Genomic DNA, 9,629 nt, shown 5'->3' on the forward strand with positions numbered 1-9,629 from the left:
TGAACAGTGCCAGTTTCAGCTCTGACGCTGCATGTCGAAAAGAAGTATAAAAAAATGAAGGAAGCTCACACTAACGTGCAAGACTTGAAGGTACCGAAGCTGTACGCAACCTTCACAACCATCACGAAGGTTTAAATCCTCAATTGCAGCCTATTTGCTTCATATTCGCTGCCGTAACGACCTCTACTCCACCATTGTTCCTATAAGTGTATGACCTCCTGTCATCTCTTTGGATATGTGATAATCATTGGACATCACCTTGGAGGGGCGTACACTATGACGTGTCCTTCTCGTTCCAAGAAAGTGCTGCCACGATTACACCGAACGCTGGAGTTTTTCTAGTTTCGAGCAAGTGCTACAACGAATACGGCGAATGATGGTGGAGTTTCATTTTTTTCTTTTTTGGCCAATCTTGGCCAATATCTCTAAGTGGGTATGCTAGTTTGACGAACATGCAACGGGGGCGCTAGGCGGTCGTCATTTTCTTGGGTTTTTTCAACAGCCGGGCAGTCGCCGCAATCTTGGCCAATCCCCCTAAGTGGGTATGCCTGGCTTGACAAACGCACGAAAGACACTTGGCGATCTTCGCCAGGCGCGCACACATGAGCACTAGGCATTTTCTTGGTTTTTTTAACAGCCGGGCAGTTGCCGCGAGGCCCCCGCTCACGTGCGCGCGCTAGGCAGTTTCTTGGCATTTTAAACTGCGGACGCGAAAAATTACGATTTGCCAAACAGCTTCGCTGTTTCAAAACCCCAAGCACTCACCTGTCGTTCTACGTGCTGCCTCGGGGCCGGGACCCCCTTTCCCCTCACAACGGGAGCACCTCACACCACCCCCTGGTGAACAAAAAAGGAACCAAGTGCTCAACTAACAAGGATACTTCATTCACCTCACTTATTTACTCTTCACTTGCTGAACCACAAATGCCACAGTGGCCGCCTCACTTGGCACTGCCTTTTATCCCAATTAGGGTTGCCACCTGCCCGGTTTTGGACCGGCCCGACCGGTTTTTTTAATCAGCGGGCCGGTTGCCGATTCATACTTGAAACCGACCGTCATTGGCCGGTTTTTTTGACCCTCGTGCCGTGATCATGTCTGTTTTGGCGTTTTATAAGCGTCGATTCAACAACTAAGACGACAAACATGTGTCGACAAGCTGCGCAAAGACACGCGAGCAGAGAAAATACGGGGGCGAGCGCGCTTCCCGAGATGGAGGGGGACCTAAGGCAGGAACAAAACTACGAAATGCTGCCACCGCGGTCAGCAATTGCGATTACTTTGCAGTGAAGCACACGCAGAGCAATAACCAAGCTCTCAATCACTTTCAATACAAAGGTTATGTTGATTTTTCTCTAAGAAAGCGGTACAATATGTCAAAAACATGGTGTCTTTTTTTTTTCAACACATTCTATATACCCCCCCCGAAGGGCCGGTTTTTTTTTTTTTTCAGGGAATAGTGGCAACCCTAATCCCAATTGTGCCACCTAAACATATATTTTAACCAACCCATATTTAATCAAACACATGCAATTATTAGGTAAGCTCATTTTTTTTCTACTTTCAAAATCTGCTCCTTCTACATTGCCCCCCATCATTCACGACCTGCATACATGTCTCTGTTCATTTTGAAGGATAATATTTTGTACTTTTATTCCCATCTTGCCACATCATTCTCAAGTGTGCTTCATTACTAAAAAAAGACACCGCGCTATGGAATTTGTACATATAGATTCACTCCCTCACTCTGTTCCACATGGGGTCCAAACCGTGACACAAAATCACCGAAAGAGGAATTCTTGATGTACTGCATTTTTGTGGTGTGAAGCACGTGCCACTGAGGCCGTGTGCCGTCATGCTAGAATCCAAAGAGACACCCTCTTCTTATCTCCCCTGCCCAAACGTTTGTTATTGCAATTCCGGTTTCAATCGTGACGAGTTACTCGCCGGCAAATGCGGTAATAACCGTGCATGTAAACCAATTCGCTCTCATCTCAAGTGTTGCAAGAAGAGCAGTGCGAGACAAGCCACTGACAAATTTCAAAACAAACTTTTGGCCATCCTTGTAGAAAAAGGGATGGGAAAGAAACTACGCAAAGCGGGAACTAAGGAGTGACGAAAAGAAAACCTCCATTTCGCATTTCTGGACACCTCGCTTTGAAGCGCACCCCCGTAGAAGGCTTTCGACTCTGTTTCCCCAAGGCTACCAAGCATCATATACATCTTGCACATTGTTCAAAAATACAATTTCCGTATTCTGTATTGCTCATAAAATATTAATGTACTCGCTACTTGACTTGAACTTGGCGATAATGTCAAGGTAATTTTTTTTGTAATTTTTCCAATGTTCACAATAGGCAATGTGAAAGTCTGGCTTCTTTGTGTTTACTTCCTTTGGGTGTGTGTTCCTTTACTATAGCCTGACTACAGCGGTGCCATTTCTCTAGTAACCGCAAAGCAACCAGCACATATACCAGCACATTTGACTAAAGCAGGTCTCTGTGTGTGCCCGACGCTATGGTAGGCTAGTCCTATAGGCTTGATGATTGAGGGTTCACAATTTATTTGCGTGCAATACGTGACTTGGCATCACGAATTCTTTGTCAACTGTACTACACTAACAAGCCTTAAAGGGGCCATAAAGATAAAATGCAAGGCTGGTTAACTAAAAATACTGCTTCGTTCCAATAACAACGGTGTCGATTTTACCGAAAACTTCAGCCAAATAATCGAGATATAAAAGAAAGCAGACAAAGCAGTGGCGACTCTCTGTCAACTTTCCGGCGATTCCTCTATGATGTCACACAACTTCATCTCTGCGTTTGGCACCCGCAAACCTAAGCACACCTACAAGAACCATGACTGGGTGATTGCATGGGGCCTCTAGTTCCATTTGGTAATACTAACACGTGAATGCAAACGTGCATTGAACACACCAATAACTTATTTCATCACTCCTACCGGTATATATCATGTGTAGTGCAAAATTTGAAAGCTTTTCAGTATTTTTTGCATTTTTTTTTGTAAAAAAAATTGCCTTAGTTACAAAAGGCCACTCCTTTGAAATTAACCAGAGTTGTGTTTTATCTTCATGGCCCCTTTCACGGTTGCCGTGCAATGCATTCCAATTCCACTCAACAGATGGAGCATCTAGACTTAACATAAACTGCCCATTTCTCCTTACTGTGATAGTAAAATCACTCGAAAGCAGGGCGGCCCACCATGTGCTACCACTTTAATCAACTTGTGTGAACTTCCCATCTGTCCAGTCAACAACGCAGCCAAGCTCTCGGCTTTGTGCTGAAACAAGCATTTCGGCCTTGAGCAACTACTACACGTTTTGCGCACTAGGCTTGCCGCATACCTACCTAAATGCTCAGTCAGCTCTAAACTTTCCGTGCACAACAACACGCTCAGTTTCTGTCAGCCCAAGCATTTTCTCCGTAAAACGGACAACCGGCCGTATGTTGATCGGTTGGTTGATCGTTAGCTACCAATATTAGGAGGAAGAAGGGGGGAGGGGGGGGGGGGGGGGAAGCAGAGCTGCATTTTTAATGCAGTATGGGGAGTTTGAAATTTTATACCTTACATTAACCTGACAAAACTGTTTCTAACAGCGCTAGTCTCTGTTGTTAGAAACACCACTTGCCTCTGATGTCCCCAATCGGCCTTTGTGTATTTTTTTGCGCGTTACTCGTCAGTCATGCAATACCAATTAGCCCAGAAGTAGTTCGCTTCAATCTAACAACAAGACCAGAAAAAAATCCCTGAACGACTTGCAGATGACAGCAGGCAGGTTGTAGAAGAAGGGAAAGTGGGGCTAGTTGGTAGGTGTTCATCTTGGTGGAAACAAAAGCGCTCAAAAAACAGGGACGAAGGAAGACAGTGTAGAAGACAGTGTAGAAAACAGTGTAGAAAACAGTGCAGGTTGTAGAAAACAGTGTGCCTCCCACCTGTCTAGCCTAGAGGGTGTGGTGCGGCCTGGTAGCCCAGTTACGGAGCCTGGTGGCCGGTCAAAGACGGCGCAACGCCGGACGTTCCGCCGCCCAGCCTGGTCACGTCCACGGGCGTCGGAGAACAACCTGGAATCGGAGAATGTCATGCTCAACAACACAATTGGCCCCTAACACGCGATGAGGTGGGTGCAGTTGGGGCACTAGCTAAGCCATGCACTCAGGCACCAATGAGCCAGTGCTCACAGCCTCACAGCATGCCATGACAGGGTCCCTCACGGCAATGGCTTTAAAAGAATGCATCGTTATCAAGTGCAGAAAGGAAGCTTTGCACAGAGGCAGTGAGCGCATGCAGAGAAGAACGACCGTTCGAGCAAGCTCCCGGCTATGTACAATTGTGCAGTGATAGCCGTCAGCCCTGGGTTAAGCTAATAATGGCAGAAAACAGTCGTCGAGGCAGGTCCTTCAATGACCTTTGACCTGTAAAGGGAAAGGGTGAGGCTGTCACTCCGCCCACACTCACGAGTCCGCATCAAAAGTAGAGGACAGAAGGGACTCGATCCTGATATTCAGGCCCCGAAGCCCAGCCTTGGTCACATATAAACGCAACGTATGATGTATGCAATAGTTGTTTTCGGGTCGCAGCACCTGTGCAACACCCTCTCGCCTAACCTTGCTTTCCTTACAAGGAATTGCAAGGCTGTAACATCCCGGGGGTGAATCAATACCGCAGGATTTCGCTAAGCAGATTACACCATACTGAGGATGACAGCTTGGGTGTTTTGTTATTCCATACACAAGCTTGAGGCAATTAAGGTTAACTATTTTGCGAAAGGTGTCACTGGTTACCTAAGAGGGCTCTACTCTGTTTATGAAGTACATTTGTTCTTGTGTGAAGCATTCGCCTCGAATATGCATTTAAGCATTTAATAGCAACACTTTTTATGCAGTGATGTGCTGTAAAACCTAATCAATACTTGTGAGTTGTTAGAAAGGGGACAGTCATTTTCGGAAACCATGTGGTCCCAATCAAGTGAAGGGGCAGAAATACCTTCAAGCAGTTATAACCTGCTTTTGTCAACTAAATTGGAGATGTCCAAGGCTAAACAAGCCTTTCGAAGGTGCACAGCAGGTGATAGTAATTGCAAGCATGCCAAAGCCGGGGTAAGTATTACTCTAGCTGGGGTCACCTCAGCAAAGGAGGTCACTAGCATGGTGCATTTAATTTGTGAGCACTACTAACAATACCGCCACAGTAACAGATTATCCACCATGACTTGCCTAACTCGCCTCACATACTTTTTAAGATGGCTGCACTGTAGCTCAACTGCCACTTACAATTGACCTGACACTTATGCAGCTACCTAACACTTATTTCAGGGAAAAGGAGCAGACTTTATTCCAAATGCAATATGCCGCCAACAAGAAATTAGAACACAACAAAACAATGGCATCAGAAGATTTGAGCAGTTGCAAACTTTTGCACAGCATATTTACTAGCTGTAAAGTTCGTGGTGACAACACTGGCACCTTTGTGGATAACAATGCAAATTTTGAGGGCTTTGTTGGTCTCTGATCAAACATCCATTCCATCCCTCCTTAGCTGTGCCCAATTATTTGTCGATATTTTTCATGAGCACTTTCTCGACATTTTACCGTAAGTTAGAAAGCTACAGTGTGGTTATCTGGTTCCGTATGATTGATAGCCGGATACAAGAGATACAGATCCTATATTAAATGAAGATAAGTTAAAGCCAGCAATCACAAGCCAATCTACCTTTTCTGAATAAAAGAAAGAGCTACAACACTGACAATAACAACCCTGTCACTATCAATCGACACCACTGAAAGAACCTTTGAAAGGGTGAATTTTCACCGTGCCTAGAATTTGAATGAAATCGTGTTCAAACAAAAACTTTCCAGATTTTCCAAACTGGTAAGACAAATGCAATCACATCATTTAGCTTGTTCATACATAGCTCCCATTGACTCATGTGTGTCCCATTCATCTTGGCTCTATTTTAAACACACCAATAAAGGTATATGCATTCCCGCTGGCCACGATGTCTTGCCAGCAATTGCGGATAACACAAAGAGACCAGGCGGAGTGCATTTCTTGACAGAAAATTTTGTGCTGTTACACCTTTTAGTGTAGCCATGGAGTGGATGACATGCTGGGTTCAAAGAGTGGGACCTAAAGTGATAATCCAACATTTGCACACCTATGTAACAGCTGTGTGGTGTCATGCATGCTGCTTTTTGTTTACTACAACTCCTGGTGGAAAAAAATCGAAACTTTTAACTGGTCCCTTACAAATGATAGCTACATGCGCCCTACACACAAAGGTGTTTAAAGCATCCACTAAGTTTGACGATCAGTGATTTAGATTTAAAAAAAATGACTGCAGCACTTTGCAGTCGGCAGACTTACGTCACCACCAGAGAGCTATGCATGCAAGAGAAACAAGACATTAGTTCACAAAGTGTCACAATATTTCCGGCCGAATAATATGACCTCAAATAAAGCTTTGGAAGAATCGCATCGGACCTGGTCATGCAATTGAATAACTAGCACTTGAATGCAGCCTTCGCTCTTTGCGTTGCTTCAACCTTGAACAGTAAAATATGTAGCAGTCACTGACCTTGTCAAAAGGAAGGTGCTGACACTGCGTCAACATTTTCCTCTTTTGAGGTGGTCAGTGACTGCAATTGCACTCTTCAAAGTACAACTCCTGCCTGGATGAAGATCATCACTTCATACCACAAACCTTGCACTAAATAGACATAGACGAAGGAAGACGGACAATGCTTATGTCTATTCGTCTGTTTATGTCTATTTAGCGCAAGTTTCGTGATACATAATGCACCAACTAGCCCAACAGCACATTATACTGAAGTATCACTTCATACCACTGCTTTAAAGCAGCTTTACAAGGCTGTCCGCAGCTAGATTAGTTCACATGTAGTGCTTGGGTTACAACCGCAAAGCTGCTGGATTAAATTTGGTTTGACATGCTCACCAGAAAGGCTATTTTCTATGCTTCCAAGTAGACTCTGGGAAATGGTTGGGAATTTCAACGTCATAATAGTTGTCCACGAGTGGCATCTGCTGCCATTTTTCACTACATCTTTTTCCCACGATGTCGAGTTTGTGACGATTTCCACCAAAAGTTCCCAAATTTAAGATTAGCTTTAAGGAGCTGGCTTCCATCAACATAAAAAGAAGCTGTAACTCTTGCCGATTTCAGCTAGGCACTAATTGTATACACTTGTAAAATTACAGGATGTTTGGGGAGGCACGTCTCTGTAAAGCTACATGTGTACGATTCAAGCTTATCATACACTGAACCAAACATTCCCTATAGTGCATAATCATGATGGTTAACTAACATGAAGAATTGAAAATGTCAACACTTTTTGACACAAAACCATGTGAACTATATGTCACAATTAAGGAAACTTGCTTCACACACTGAGAAATTAATGATGAATCGAAAACGTGTAGTCAGTCGCAACAAAGAAAAGGGCACAGTACACAAACATATCTGCATCATCTGCCTTTTAAATTTGAGTTTCATTTAAACACAAAACAAATGATTCAACTAAATGAGTGCAAATGCAAGTGAAGTCAAAAGTGGGCAAAGAGATTCTTCCACCAAAAACTGATTTGCATCTCATAGTTTCTTGTTGTATTTCAGCTATAAAGCAGCCCACAAATAAGTAATAACATATATCACACACGTATCGTGTTGGAAAACAACGAAGAAGGGCACCATCGCAAAATTCCTCGGCTAAATCGTGCTTTTCGAGCCAATTTTTCGAACCCTGCTTTCCGAACCCGGCATCTCATGATCGAAAGTCTGCAAGAGACGCAACATACATCGCTATAGCTCTACAGTAACGCCCACATACCCCCCCCCCCCCCCCTTTCTTTTTATTTCTGTCACCTTTCAGCGGCGACCATGCTATGCATTGCGTAAGAAAGGCGGCAGCGGTACGTGGTTCAGCACGTGCCGCCCAAACCGAAACGACTCTTTTACGGGCTACGCTACGCAAAGGGTGCGCGATAAACGCGCCAGATTCCGCGCCCTTATCATCGGATTCAGCTGAGCGCCGCTGCAGCGATCGCTCCGAGGGGGTGCCTCCTCGGCTCTTTCGACATCGCCGGCCGCCGCGCGGTACCAGTACAGCCGGCGCGCCGCAGCGATGAATTAAAACAAAAGTACAATGTCTGCCAAGACGTGGGTGGGCGTCGACAGGCGAAGGGGTTCGACGCTACAGCCGCCGCGGTGGTCACGGCGCTGGCTACTCACCGAGCAGAAGCGACGAGGGCTGCATTATTTCGTCTCCTGGCAGATTCTTCGCCTGGCACATCAGAGCGCGCAGCTAACCCACGGGGTTCTCCCCGGACAAACGCTGCGCGAGCGGCGAGGGGGCACGCCAGACAGCGCGAGGTTCGCTTCTGGGCATTTGTTTTCTTCTTTCTTTCCGATGTTTGTTTAAAGGGCCCGGGTGCGTTCGATACCGCCGCCGAGTGCACGCTGAGGAGGAGGAGGAGGCTGGGCTGCCTTGGCTTCGACTCCGACTTGAGGGTTTTGCAAGCCAACGCAGGTTTAATTTGAAGTCTGGTTTGCATGGAGGAAATAAAGCTAATTTGGCTGTAGTTTTAGGCTAGAAATTGACATGTTAGCCAAATAGTACAAAAATCAGGTGATCGTTATTTTAATTTGGTTTTTTTGTTCTCTCTTTTTTTGTTTTTTTGTGTGTGATTTGAGCCTTATGATGATGGTGGCATTAGCTTTCGGTCTCATGCATTGGCGCGCTTTTCGAGTACGTAGAAATGGGGTAATAACTTTGGCTGCAAAATTTGGCTCGCGCTCTTGACGTTTTGTTGATATTTTAATACCAGGAAAGCCATAGTGCTAAACACATGGTTCTTCGAGGAACGGCCGTAAATAGGAGTCGGCCATCGCAAATGCCGCTTTTGAGAAGCCTTTAAGATGCATCTCATTTTTCTATGCTGCAATAAAACATCATGCGCATCTAAATTTTAGAGCACAATTTTAAAACACCGCCAATGTGCCGGTGTGTGTCACTCGTGCACCGCACATGTGGATGCATCAAATTTTGCTGGCTTTTTCGCGTAGGCTGTCGTTGCAGTTTCGTACGCGATTCTGCTGTCGAAATACGAGATATGCAGTCATTGTAAAGACTTCCGAGAAAACGGGTACTGTTTGCGAGAAGTTAGCTCAAATCAGCTCGATTCTTGGCTCCTCGCACCACCGTGTGTGTTTTCTGGTATATGTACTAACAACTAAGGTCGTGAAGCCCTGACGGTACTGTGTGGAAAGCCCGGGGAATGGTGTTCGGATGCTTCAACCCTCACCCCGTGGACTGAATCGTTAACAATACCGTAACCACACTGTTGTCCAACGAAGCAGCGTAGAATGACCTTCTCTGGCCGTTTATTAATTAACTCACTTCTCGGTATCAAATGCACCGCACTCATGGTTAGAAACAGTACGTCCCTGGAAGATCGTGTGGCGTAAGGCCCAAATCTAGCGTATGTGGTGTCGTGAATCATATTGGCACTAAAGTATTGCATCAGCTTTCTAGGCCATAATGGTCGATTTTTGAGCTACCGACCTTGCATCTTCCAGGAACTTCATACAGTCTCG

The 9,629-nt window shown here is 45.3% G+C and overlaps 1 protein-coding gene across 5 annotated transcripts in view; it reads right to left on the bottom strand.

Annotated features, from left to right (window-relative positions):
- Sky (GTPase-activating protein skywalker) overlaps nucleotides 1-8,510 on the bottom strand; it is a 40,061-nt gene extending 31,551 nt beyond the window's left edge. For 4 of the 5 annotated variants that reach the window (XM_077697843.1, XM_077697845.1, XM_077697841.1 and 1 more), the window contains exons 1-3: nucleotides 8,265-8,510; nucleotides 3,952-4,080; nucleotides 766-837 (exon numbers count right to left, since the gene is read on the bottom strand). The gene's annotated coding sequence lies outside the window, so the exon portion shown is untranslated. The remainder of the gene's footprint in view (nucleotides 1-765; nucleotides 838-3,951; nucleotides 4,081-8,264) is intronic. The other variant, XM_077697844.1, reaches the window with a different exon arrangement.
- Nucleotides 8,511-9,629: the final 1,119 nt, after the last annotated feature.

The sequence above is a fragment of the Haemaphysalis longicornis genome, unplaced genomic scaffold, assembly GCF_048455015.1.
Source record: "Haemaphysalis longicornis isolate Haplotype H1 unplaced genomic scaffold, Haemaphysalis longicornis Haplotype H1 scaffold_2, whole genome shotgun sequence".
NCBI lineage: Eukaryota > Metazoa > Arthropoda > Arachnida > Ixodida > Ixodidae > Haemaphysalis > Haemaphysalis longicornis.